General features: G+C 40.6%; 1 long non-coding RNA gene across 1 annotated transcript; it reads right to left on the bottom strand.

Annotated features, from left to right (window-relative positions):
* Window positions 1-2,648: 2,648 nt before the first annotated feature.
* On the bottom strand, window positions 2,649-5,763 carry LOC113600805 (uncharacterized). The gene is made up of 3 exons (XR_008299435.1): window positions 5,054-5,763; window positions 4,582-4,691; window positions 2,649-2,912 (listed from the first exon to the last, which is right to left on the bottom strand). It is a non-coding gene; the product is annotated as an uncharacterized LOC113600805 (long non-coding RNA).
* Window positions 5,764-11,728: the final 5,965 nt, after the last annotated feature.

Below are 11,728 nucleotides of genomic sequence, written 5' to 3'. Positions count from 1 at the left end.
TTCAGAGTCACAGAATCATCATTAAGAATTCCAATTATATTTGTGTAGTATTGATACTGGTTATCTGAGATCTCTGGTCGTTTGAATTCTGCATAACAGATATTTGCTTTATAGTTGCATATGAAGGCAGTATGTGGAGAGGAAGTATGTCGATACACATACAGCAGGAACACAGTGTGTATACATTTCCTTCCTGCCTTGCTTTCCTTTTCTAAAATATTACCTCCATTTGTTCTCTAAAAAGCACAGCATACTCTATTTTCACCAGTTTACAAAAGGGCTTGGGGCACCTGGGTGGCTCAGTTGGTTAAATGCCCAACTCGTGATTTCAGCTCAGGTCATGATCTCACAGTTATGAGATTGAGCCGCATGTTGTGCTCTGCGCTGAGCGTGAAGCCTGCTTGGGATTCTCTCTCTCCCCCTCTCTCTCTGCCCAGTATGCTCTCTCTCTCTCTCTCTCAAAATAAATAAACATTAAAAATATAATAAAAAAATAATGAAAAGGGCTTTAGTCAGTAATTGAATTTTTTTTTCCCATTTAGCACGTTTTGACTCCTACAGACTTATACTTTTATTTAACATTTATTTGTTTTTGAGAGAGAGAGAGAGAGAGAGAGAGAGAGAGAGAGAGAGCATGCGGGGGAGGGGCAGAGACAGCGGGAATGAAGGATCCCAAGCGGGCCCTGCACTGACAGCAGAGAGCCCAATGCAGAGCTTGAACTCAGGAACCATGACATCATGACCTGAGTTGGTCGGACACCTACCCAACTGAGCCACCCAGGCGTCCTCCAGATTTATACTTTCATACTCATGAAAACTTATTTTTAGGTGAGCTTGGCTAGCTCAGTCGGTGGAGCATGTGAGTCTTAATCTCAGGGTTGTGAGTTCGAGCCCCACTTTGGATGTAGAGATTGCTTAAAAATGAAATCTTTGAAGTAAATAAAAATTTATTTTTACATAATGGTGTTATATCCCTTGTAGATCCACCCAAATAATGACTAACATAACAAAGTAATGACAGAGCTATTCAAGCGTCATTGAATACAAATTTTATTTTCAACTGTATCCTGTTTTCATTCAACAAGACTGCATCTTCTGGTAATTACCTGTCCATTGTCCACCTATTGCATTGGTTTCTTATATTTATATAAACATTTTAAAACTGAGTTCTCTTATTTCCTCAATCTTTTAGCTATAGAACTTAAATCAAGAGACAAGAGCCCTCCATGGAAAAGTTTGCATATTGAAGTATCCCAAGATGTATTCTTCTTTTCCAAATAAATTCTGCAAAGCCAGTCACAACAAAAAAACCTGACTTTAACCAGCTTTTCCTACAACCTAGTCATTTATGACAAATACAAACCTAACAGTTTAGAACGTGCTAATTCTTCTGGACAGTGAATATCCATTTTAAGATCCCAACACTGAATCTTAAACAAACTTCTCAAGTTCAGTAATTGCCTCCATCCCACCTCCCACCTTGCTGTCCAAGTAGAAATTCTGGAATATTCCTGATTTCCTTTCCCTACTGCATAGCCAAAGTTGTGCATGCATCCTGGTAACAGAAGGCTCTCTGTCACCCAGCCATTTCCTCTGCACACACAGTTCCCATTGTTCTGAGGGCCCGTGCTGTCTCCTCTGGCTACTGGACATTCCAACTATCCTTTCCCAGGAATGCAAAAGCTTACCTGATCCCTACCCTGAAAGAGACTTTCTTCTCACGGTCTCCACAGCACTGTGTAGACGCCACACCTGCCCCCAGAATAAGTGCTCTATAAGTGGTAGCTGTTATGGCTATATTATCTTACTATATTTTGATTGAGTTTTAAAGGTACTTTTAGTACCAGAGTGATTTAGCTCCCTGAAGGCAGACACCATGTCTCTCTCAGTTCAATATCCTTCAGGCCTAACACATATTTTCCAGAACATAGCGCATCCTTCACAAATTATTGTTGAATAAACAGCCATTGGAATACAAGTCAGAAAATCTATTTATGGCATTTAATGCCTATGTGGTTTTGTTACCTCTCTGAACGTCAATTTTCTAACTATACAACAGGAAGAATGGCAAGCTATTTACCAGTACGTCCACCAGAAAGATCTGCGGGACTGAACCACCATTCTCACTGAGTTACCGTTAGCCGCTCTGCTAGGGTTATGTGTCTGAGAAAGAAATTGCAATAAAAGACCCTTTCCTTTTGCTTCTCCGCAGTTTTTGTAAAGTCACAGCAACGAGGTTTAGACTATTCCTTGAAACCATATAACGTGTAACTTTATGCTTCGGTGAAGGAGTAAGAAGAACAGGCAACGGGGGCAAAGAAGCCTCTTTTGGAAGAGGACTAGAAGATTCTTTTGCCCCAAGTCTTACCTTTATCAGCTGACTCAAAATTTGACTTTTAACATCATCTCAAAAAGAATATAGGGGCGCCTGGGTGGCTCAGTCGGTTAAACATTGACTTCGGCTCAGGTCATGATCTCACAGTTTGTGACTTTGAGCCCCGTGTCAGGCTCTGTGCTGTCAGCTCAGAGCCTGGAGCCTACTTCGGATTCTGTGTCTCCTCCTCTCTGTGCCCTTCCCCCACTCGCACTCTCTCTGTCTCTCTCTCAAAAATAAATGAAACATTTTAAAAAATTAAAAAAAAAGAATATAAATACTCCATCATAGAGGCACACTGATGATATTAAAAGGAGACATCCAACACTCAGCCCAAATATATACATTAAGATACTAGTTCTCAAACATTTTAATACATGCCTTGGTAAGAAATCTACTTTACATCACCACCCAGAACAAATAATACTTTAACCATTACCACATGCAATGTAGCATGTATTTATGTTCCATTGCGTGCAACTGGAAGGTTTTTAAAGTGTTGGTTGCAATCAGGACAGATGGAGGTGAAGGAGAAGGCCTGGGAAGAGTGGAGAAAGTCGGGATAAATTAGGAGACTGCATCAGCTAGAAGGGGACAGTCACAAATCCCACATAAAAATTTTCAGTTAGTTCACCTTGGCTGGAGGGACAGGGGGTGAAGGAGTTTTTTCCACTTTGGTTGCCCTGTTTTTCACCCACTAATTGATTTCATGGCCCACTGAGGGGGATGTGACCCATGGATTGAAAACAAACAAAAACAAACCCAAACGTGTACAAGACAGTACTACCTGTAGTGCCAGGAGTTCATAGTCTATGATAAATCCTATAATTATTTTGGTCAATGTGAAAGTAATTACACTGCCTTGTATTTTGGGCTAAAGGAATGAATCTGTTAAATGTAAATATTCAGCATACACCACACAATTTGTGACACTCGGCATTTTTTCAGTTTTTAATATACCGAAGAATCTAAAAATAAATAAAACACAAAAATTAAAGTGGCCCAGCCTCTTGACCTCTGAATGGTCCTTCTTATTCCCAACAACTTTAAACAAAGAAACGAGGTCACACTCTGCCAGTTATACTCGCACATTTGTCATACCTGCTAGAGGAAGGTAGACAGTCTCCAAGGCCCACAGGAGCAGAGGTTGGCTGCAGCTAATTAGTAATAATGGCATATTTATGAACAAATGGGTCACCAAAGGAGGAAAGTGGGGGAGACAACGAGGCACAGAGACCCACTGGCAGCATATGTGTGTATACACACACACATGCGCGCGCGCGCACACACACACTCACTTCTTTCATTTTCTTTAAAGGTAGGCATGTTGGGGGCAGACTGGGTTCTCTGGGAAGAAGACTCTGAAACAGCTGAATGTGCAAAAGGTTTGTTAGGAAGTGCCCTTGCGGTCGACACCTGTGGATGAGAAGCGAAGGAAGTAGGATTGGGCAAAGGAAGGATCCAGGCTGGGGTGCGGGCCCACCCACACCTGACAGATTTCACAGGGGGCTCTAGAGCTGAATGACCCCACAGAGCTATCCTTCATTGGCCGGACGTTTACATCCCTACCTCCCTCGGCTGCCAGATGTGGGCCAGCCTAGGAAGGATATGACGTTGGTAGAGATGGTTCTCTGCAGCTGAGGCAGACCCTGAAGGACTGAGAACTGAAGGACGTTTGCTGACAATACCCTCAACTGCTGCAGCACCAAGATTCCCCTAAAGGGAGAACAGAATGCTTTATGTCTGTGTCTGTCACACATGTTGTCCCAAGGAAAAGCTAGCCTGTGCCATGTGTACAGACACAGATGACACACACCGAGTCTCACACAGCGTGCCCAACGTTGTATAGGTGAGGATGGGCTAGGATGTGTAGCTGTTAAAAAAGAAACGCTCCAAAATCACGGTGGCTTATAACAACAGACTTCCCAGCTCATGTTCCAAGTCTACTGGACTTGGCCTGAGGCTCTGCCCTCTGTTGTCTTCCCTATGACCTAGGCATAGGGAGCGATTGCCAGTACCCAGAGCGAGGGGGAGAGGAGTGAGGAAGAAAGCACGGGCTCTTAGAGCTTCGGGTTGAAAGAGATCTATGTCGCTTCTGCTCACATTTCATTGGCCCCACTCTGGTGGAGCTCTACAATCTAATCCTCGTCCAGGAAGTGGAGCGGAAGCCAATTTTGGTGAACGGTCATACGATTTATCACAATTACCTCCATCTCAGGGAACACTCGAGGAAGACTGAGCACGATGCCACACCACAAATCGCCGTTTCAGTTCGTGAAGTACAGAAATGGTTTGTGTTATCATTAAAAGTCTGTATCTGCAGAAAGAGAGGTAGGAGATTGGTGTGAGGCTCTTCAGGAGAGAGGCCACGAGAGCTGTGGCTTTCAACACATTTCTATGAAATTGAATTGAATTTTGGTTTTCCTTTGAATTTAGTTCATTGTAAAGATAACCTGGGTGGCACATCTACTAAAATACATGGCATAACGATGCATGCTTTGAAGGAATTTTCTTTAAGTGTTAAATCTTTTATAATTATAAAACTAATATTTTTCATAGATTATAGGAAAACATATAAATCAATATAAGTAAGGAAAAAAAGTGACTTCGTCAGCTCAGGTTGCCCTAACAAAATACCACAGATGGGGTGGCTTAAGTGGCGGACATTTATTTTCTCACAGTTCAGAGACTGAAAGTCCCAGATCAGAATGCCACAGGTGGTCGGGTTCTGAGGAGAGTTCTCCTCCTGGCTTGCAGACGGCCTTGGTCTTCATGTGTCCCTAAGTGGGGGAGGGGAGTGGAGAGAAAGAGAGAAATGAAAATTCAGAAAGAAATAAAAATAGGGAGATGGGAAAGAGAGAGAGAGAGAGAGAAAGAGAAGGAGAGATCTTTCTCTTCTTACAAGGCCACAGTCCAATGGGATTATGGTTCCACCTTCATGATCTCTGTTAGCCTTAATTACCTACTGAAGACCCTATTTCCAGATACAGTCACATTGAGAGTGTAGGCTTCATCATATAAATTCTGGGGAGACACAATTCAGCCCTTAGCAATATACAAACAAATCATATTCCTCAAAGTTATTGTAACAGGAAAGACTAGGTTATGATATAGTAACACAACTTAGTCACTTATAATAATAAAGGTTCAGTTTTCTTTCCGGCTATTTGCCGATCAAGAGTCAAAGCTCGTTCCATGTTGCTTTGGGTATATGTTCCATCTTACATGCTATTGGTCACCACGGCAGAGGGAAAGAGAGCTCTCAGCAACCTCAAACAGACAACGAAATGCTCCAGCCAAGAAGTAACCACATTACCTCTACTTGTATCTTATTTGCTAAACTAGACCCAGGCTCCCACCACAGACAGGAGGGCAAGGCCTAGCAGACCAACCATGTGCCCTGAAGGTAGGGAGTTGGACATCATTTTAAATAGTGTTCACAGATACTGTTACAAGTTGAGTTGTGCACCCCCCCCCCCATTCATATTTTGAAGTCTTAAGCCCGTTATGTCAGAATGTGACCCTCTTTGGAAAGAAGGTCATCACAGATATAACTAATTAAGCAAGATGAGGTGGTAATGAAGTAGGGCGGGCCCTTAATCCATGCTGCCAACCTTATAAAAAGGGGAAATTAGAACGCAGACATGCACACAGGGAGAAAGCCACATAAAGATGAAGGTAGGCATCTTAGTGATGGTTCTACAAGCAAGGAACACCAAAGAATGCCAGAAAACCGCCAGGAGCTGGGAGCCAGGCATGGAACAGATTCGTCTTCATCGCCCTCGGAAGGCAGCAAGCCTGTGACACCTTGATCTCAGACTTCCAGACAGTCTTTCAGCTTTTTAGCTTTAGCATTTGTCATTGTGCTTGAGCCATAGTAGGTGGTCAATAGGGGCTTGGAGAATACATTCATGAGGTACAAAATTGGTTGATATAGATTAGAAGTGATAACAGAATTTGAAAGGCAAGAGGGTTATGAGGAGGCTCGGGCATGCAAGAAAAGCCTCATGAAAGAGACAAAAGTTGAGACTTGTCGTAGTGAGTGGTGTGGGGAGAAAAAGAAGTAAAAATCACAGATCAGAGAGGTGAAGATGGTGATATGGGGAAATAGAGCCATATCTTAAATAACACTTGTAATAAATGACTCAGCTGCTAAAACAATGACGGGGAGTGTTGAGTGTGTAAAGGAGGTGTTGATGCTTTACCTAAAGCAACTTGGCAAGGCTGCAGCCAGCGGCTGATGACTCCATGGCCAAGTGCAGGATGCCTTTGTAAGAGAGGTGTCCTCAGATGGAGTGCCATTATTTATAGGGCTTAAGTAAATAACTTGAAAACAAGGGCCTGGCTTTAAGTTCTTATGGGAGGATCTTACCTTGGAAGTTCTGCTAACTCCTAAACAAAGGGCAAAAAGAAAAAGAAGTGCTCTGCGGGCAATTTAAAGACAAAAGCAGTCAGGATCTCAGAACTGGGTTCCCGATTCTGCTACTGTGGCAAATCCCACTGCTTTTCTGTCTCCTGGTTCCTGTTAAAATCTGATACAATATTCCCAGAGATAACATTTCCTTTATTTATTCTCTAGCATTCAACAAACATTTGTGAAGTACCACTTAGCCTTAGGTGGAACTAAAATATTCTTTTAAAAATTACCTAATTTAAAACAATCACCCAATTTGCAACATTTTAAAATATTTAAAACGATAACTTGCTGTGTCACAATGCCAGAGGCTAACTGACAATAAGCACATCCGGAAGAGAAATTACTGTAGGAATAGGCATTTTTATGGTAGAATAGAAGAGCCGGGCTCAGTGGTTCCATTTATAAAGTGGCTCATTAATAGCACAGTGGCTGGCATGTCAATGGTAGTCAGTGAAGTGGTTGTTGAATGAATAAAAGTAGGCAGGCATTCACAGCTGTACACCCAGCTTTTAGACCAGTGCCTGGCATATAAAAAAAAATTAGGGGTGCCTGGGTGGCTCAGTCGGTTAAGCGTCCGACTTCGGCTCAGGTCATGATCTCACAGCTTGTGGATTTGGGCCCCACATCGGGGTCTGTGCTGACGGCTTGGAGCCTGGAGCCTGCTTCTGATTCTGTTGTCTCCCTCTCTCTCTGACCCTCCCCCGCTCACACACACACACACACACACACTCTCTCTCTCTCTCTCTCTCTCTCTCAAAATTAAATAAACATTTTTAAAAAGCCATTTAAAATTTTTAAATATTGATGGAACAACAGATAACTAATTTTATTTATTTATTTATTTATTCATTCATTCATTCATTCATTTATTTATTCATTTCGCAATCACTTATATTGTGATTTACATATAAACTTGATATGCAAATTCAGCATTAAAACCTCAACTGCTACTCAAGAGGCAAAGATTTGGCTCCAAGCCAATGCAGTAGAACCTTCCCCACTAGAATGAAAGCTCCATGAGGCAGAACATTGTCTGAATTAGTTGTTCCTTAATGTTTTTAATAGAAGTACGTTAAATGAATGCAGGCTAACTTTTAGTAGTCTTTTCTTTACAAAAACAAAAACAAAAACCTTGCAAGAAAAACCCAAGTTCTTTTGCTATAGTAGTAACAAGCATCTTTCATGCCACTATCTTAAGACATTTTAGTTCAGAATTTGCAGCCTGTGAGAAGGCAGTACCATTCTTGACGTCCATGCGGCTGGGCCAGCACCTATGCTTAAATTAATCTAACTTTTATGAGTTTCCTCAGTGTTAACCACAATCCAAGTGGGGGAGTATAAATTTAAAACAAACAACAACAAAAAAGATTGTCTTTCAGGAATGAAAAATAAATATAATCTGAAATCAATATTTATGAAGTTGTGATTAATTGACTGATGACCAAATGATTACAAAATGTCTGTCTGAAACATCTACTCAAATTTATTAGCTTTGACCAAAAAAAAATTAAAAAACAATCTGAACTGGGTCAATGAAAGAATAATGCATGCCTAATCAATTTTTAATAGCACTTAAGATTTTATATTTTTTTAAACTTGCTTTTAAATAATTTATCATAAAAATGAATCTGATTTAAACAAGGGGTAAAAGGTGTTCCATAGCTATTTGATGGTTTTCTTAGCAAAGAAATTCAATTATAACTGACTTTTTATCACTGAACTACTTTATTAATAATAATACATCTTGCACTTACACTAAGGCATGGGGCCAACAATCTCAGAGAATCCAAGTGAGATCTAGGATTTAGTTCCAAATCTACCATTTCCTGGTGGTTATCTCTCTAGGTCTCAATATCTTCATCTCTGAAAGGAGAAACCTGCTAAAAAAAAACACCCTAGATTCTTTCTAGTTGTAAAAGTTTATAATTCTAAGAATTTAGGGGGCTTTAGCCCATCTCAGATGTTATATCTGACAGAATTCCTTGGGTCACAGGACTCTCCATAAGGCTACTAGGAAGTCCAGAAAGAGATTAAGCAGGAAGTCAATGAGCCAAGTAATCTTTGTTTTTCTATTAGAGTAATAGCGTTAATTTAACAAAATTGGCCAAATAACATCTATTTAGAACATGATTTGTCAACAAAAGGAAATGCTGTTCATAGAGCAGAAGGAAAGGATAGTTCCTAGCCTTAAACCATTTGCATTATCAAAAGCAAAGCCTGGGAATTGGCATGCAATCAGTTTGGGCCTAGAGGGAGTCGTAATCAACCTGTATTGCTAACAGTATTATTTAGATATGTACGTGTGTGTACCTATCCACCAAACATTAGTTAAAAAAAAAAAAAGCAGGTACGTTATGGTATGATCCTATTTGTGGTTATACACATATACATGACTTAAAATGTTTGGATATGTTCTAGAATTTAACAGTGATTACCACACAGGATAGAAAAGTGAGGCGTTAGTACCAAAGAAATTTGGCTTATTATTTTATTTTATTATTATTTCAATGTTTATTTATTTTTGAGAGAGAGAGAGTGAGTAGGGGAGGGGCAGAGAGAGAAAGAGAGAGAGAGAGAGAGAGAGAGACAGAGGATCTGAAGCGGGCTCTGCACTGTCAGTACAGATCCCAATGTGGGGCTTGCACTCAGAAACCATGAAATCATGACCTGAGCTGAAGTCAGATGCTTAACTGACTGAGCCGCCCAGGGCACCCCTGCTTATTGTTTTATATATTTAAAAATGGCTTACTTTTCTTAAGATGAGCCTTATTATTTTTATAATTAGCAAAAAGCTAATTTTTTAAATTATAATTTAATTTTTAATTAAGTTTATAATTAGCAAAAATCAAATTTTTAAAAAGTCTTCCATTTTGAAGTGAAACACAAGTAAAGGCAATTTTTACAGCAGCCTGTGTCTGTAGCTAAAGAAAATATTACCTTTTGTGGAACAGTCACCGAGTACCAGATACTAGATATCATACACAATCTCTGACCTCAAGAAACAGTCTATTGTGGGGGCAAACACATAACCAAATATAATACAACGTGATCAACACAGAAATAACTATGTGGACAAAGCACTAAGCACCAAGAAGCCGTGACAATGACAGTGAATGTGGAAAGAGATGTTGGGAAGAGTCTAGGTTTTGACATTTTACCTAAAAGGTAGGGTATGATTTTTTAAACTCAGCTTTGTGACTGAGTATTAACACCAATCATTGAGGTGATTAACAAGAAATGAATTTGCCCCAATAACTAAAAAAACAACCACAAAAAAATGTCTTCAACATGTCTCCCTGCTGCAGTTTCTAGGGATGGATGTGAAAGGCAAAACATTCTCAGTCCTACATCCCACTCAAAGGGTGGGAATGACAGGTCCTAACATACCATCTTAGCTATCAGTGAGGTGAGAATAGGAAGAACACAGCAGGCTGGGGACAAGGTGAAACTTGAATGACAGTGGGTATCGACCTGCAGGTGTCTCATTCTGAAGCCTAACATCTACACTCCTGGCCAGGAATGATGCATTAGGAAAACATGTGAATTCCAGACTTCATAAAAATATGACTTCAAAAAGCCAAAAAATAGCCAAACCAAGTGACTTTATGCCAGGCATTTTGAAAAAGTGGCCAATAACCAGGCAGTTTTCCCTAGTTCTCCAATTCCAAACACATGATGGCCTCCAATTCCCAGGAAATGAAGTTATTGAGATGTTTCAAAGAATTTTCACTGTCACCTGTGAGCAGATTTTGAACTGGACTTAGGCTTCTTCAGGCTGGTCCAGTCTCATTATTGTCTGTTTCTTTGAGACATGATAGTAAACATACATTGACCTCTTTTAATGCGCACGCACACACACATGCACGCGCGCGCGCGCGCGCGCACACACACACACACACACACACACACTTTACCAAGAAGGAAGCTAAGAAGCAGAAAGGTCAAATACATTATCTGAAGCCAGTAGAGCCAGAAAGTTGTTGGGACAGTGATTTCTACCGTCCCGTACAGATCCAGAAACCCTTTCCTTTGACCACATGCTGCTTCTAATTATACTGTCTCTGTGTCATTTTCCCAAAGATCGGTAGAAGTAGTTCCATTGGTTTTGTTTTTAATCTCTCTACTCACAAATTGTATTTGTTTGCATAAATTAATCACATTGGCCCTCACTTAAAGTAAGTTGCAATTAAATTCCAAATCTGTTACATTCAAGATTCATGAAGGAACTTTTAGAGTTTTTCTTTTTCACTAGTAGGAAATGCTAACTTAGAACCTCACACATTCTCCTTCCGAGTTCTACAGCCCAATGTTACCTAGCTTATCCAAACCACGCACCTGAAATGAAGCTTCACAGGCTTGTTCAAGTGCTTTCCAGAGGATGGACGGCTGGCACTGTTTGCAGCTTTCTCACTTGGACGTGTAAATCAGAGTTCGTGGCTCTGACCCTTTAGTCTCCGTTAGAAACCACAGAAAGGCCAACGAAAAGCAAGCCTTCAGGGAAACCTGCGATTAAATGTATCCAAATCGTCTCAGAAAGAGATCAAGAGACAATCACTGTTGTTTTTAAGGAACATCGCATCATTTCAGAATGGAAAAAGATCTGAGAGCGGCAGAAAGGTTTTTGTTTTGTTTTTTTTTTTGAAAATTAAAATGTATACATAACATTTTATCTCTTCCTGTTTTGACTGCGCCGTGCGTTTGCAGACTGTGTGGGGTTTAATTTTTAGGCAGAAAACTTCCATCCACCCTCCGGGAAAGAGTAAGGCATTTAAAATCGCTTTCCCCATCTTCCTCTCTGCTCTGCACTGTTACTCTTTCATTTAAACTTTCAAGATCCTCCATCGATGCCCATAGTAAACCGCCTTCCTCCTCATTCTCAAGAATCTTGCAGCTTCCGAACCCGGTAACTTTTTTTTTTTTTGAATGAAAGTAGGAAA

The sequence above is a fragment of the Acinonyx jubatus genome, chromosome A1 (genome assembly GCF_027475565.1).
Source record: "Acinonyx jubatus isolate Ajub_Pintada_27869175 chromosome A1, VMU_Ajub_asm_v1.0, whole genome shotgun sequence".
In the NCBI taxonomy this organism is placed as follows: domain Eukaryota; kingdom Metazoa; phylum Chordata; class Mammalia; order Carnivora; family Felidae; genus Acinonyx; species Acinonyx jubatus.
Note: the sequence above shows the minus strand (reverse complement) of the source record. Positions and strands in the feature narration are given on the sequence as shown.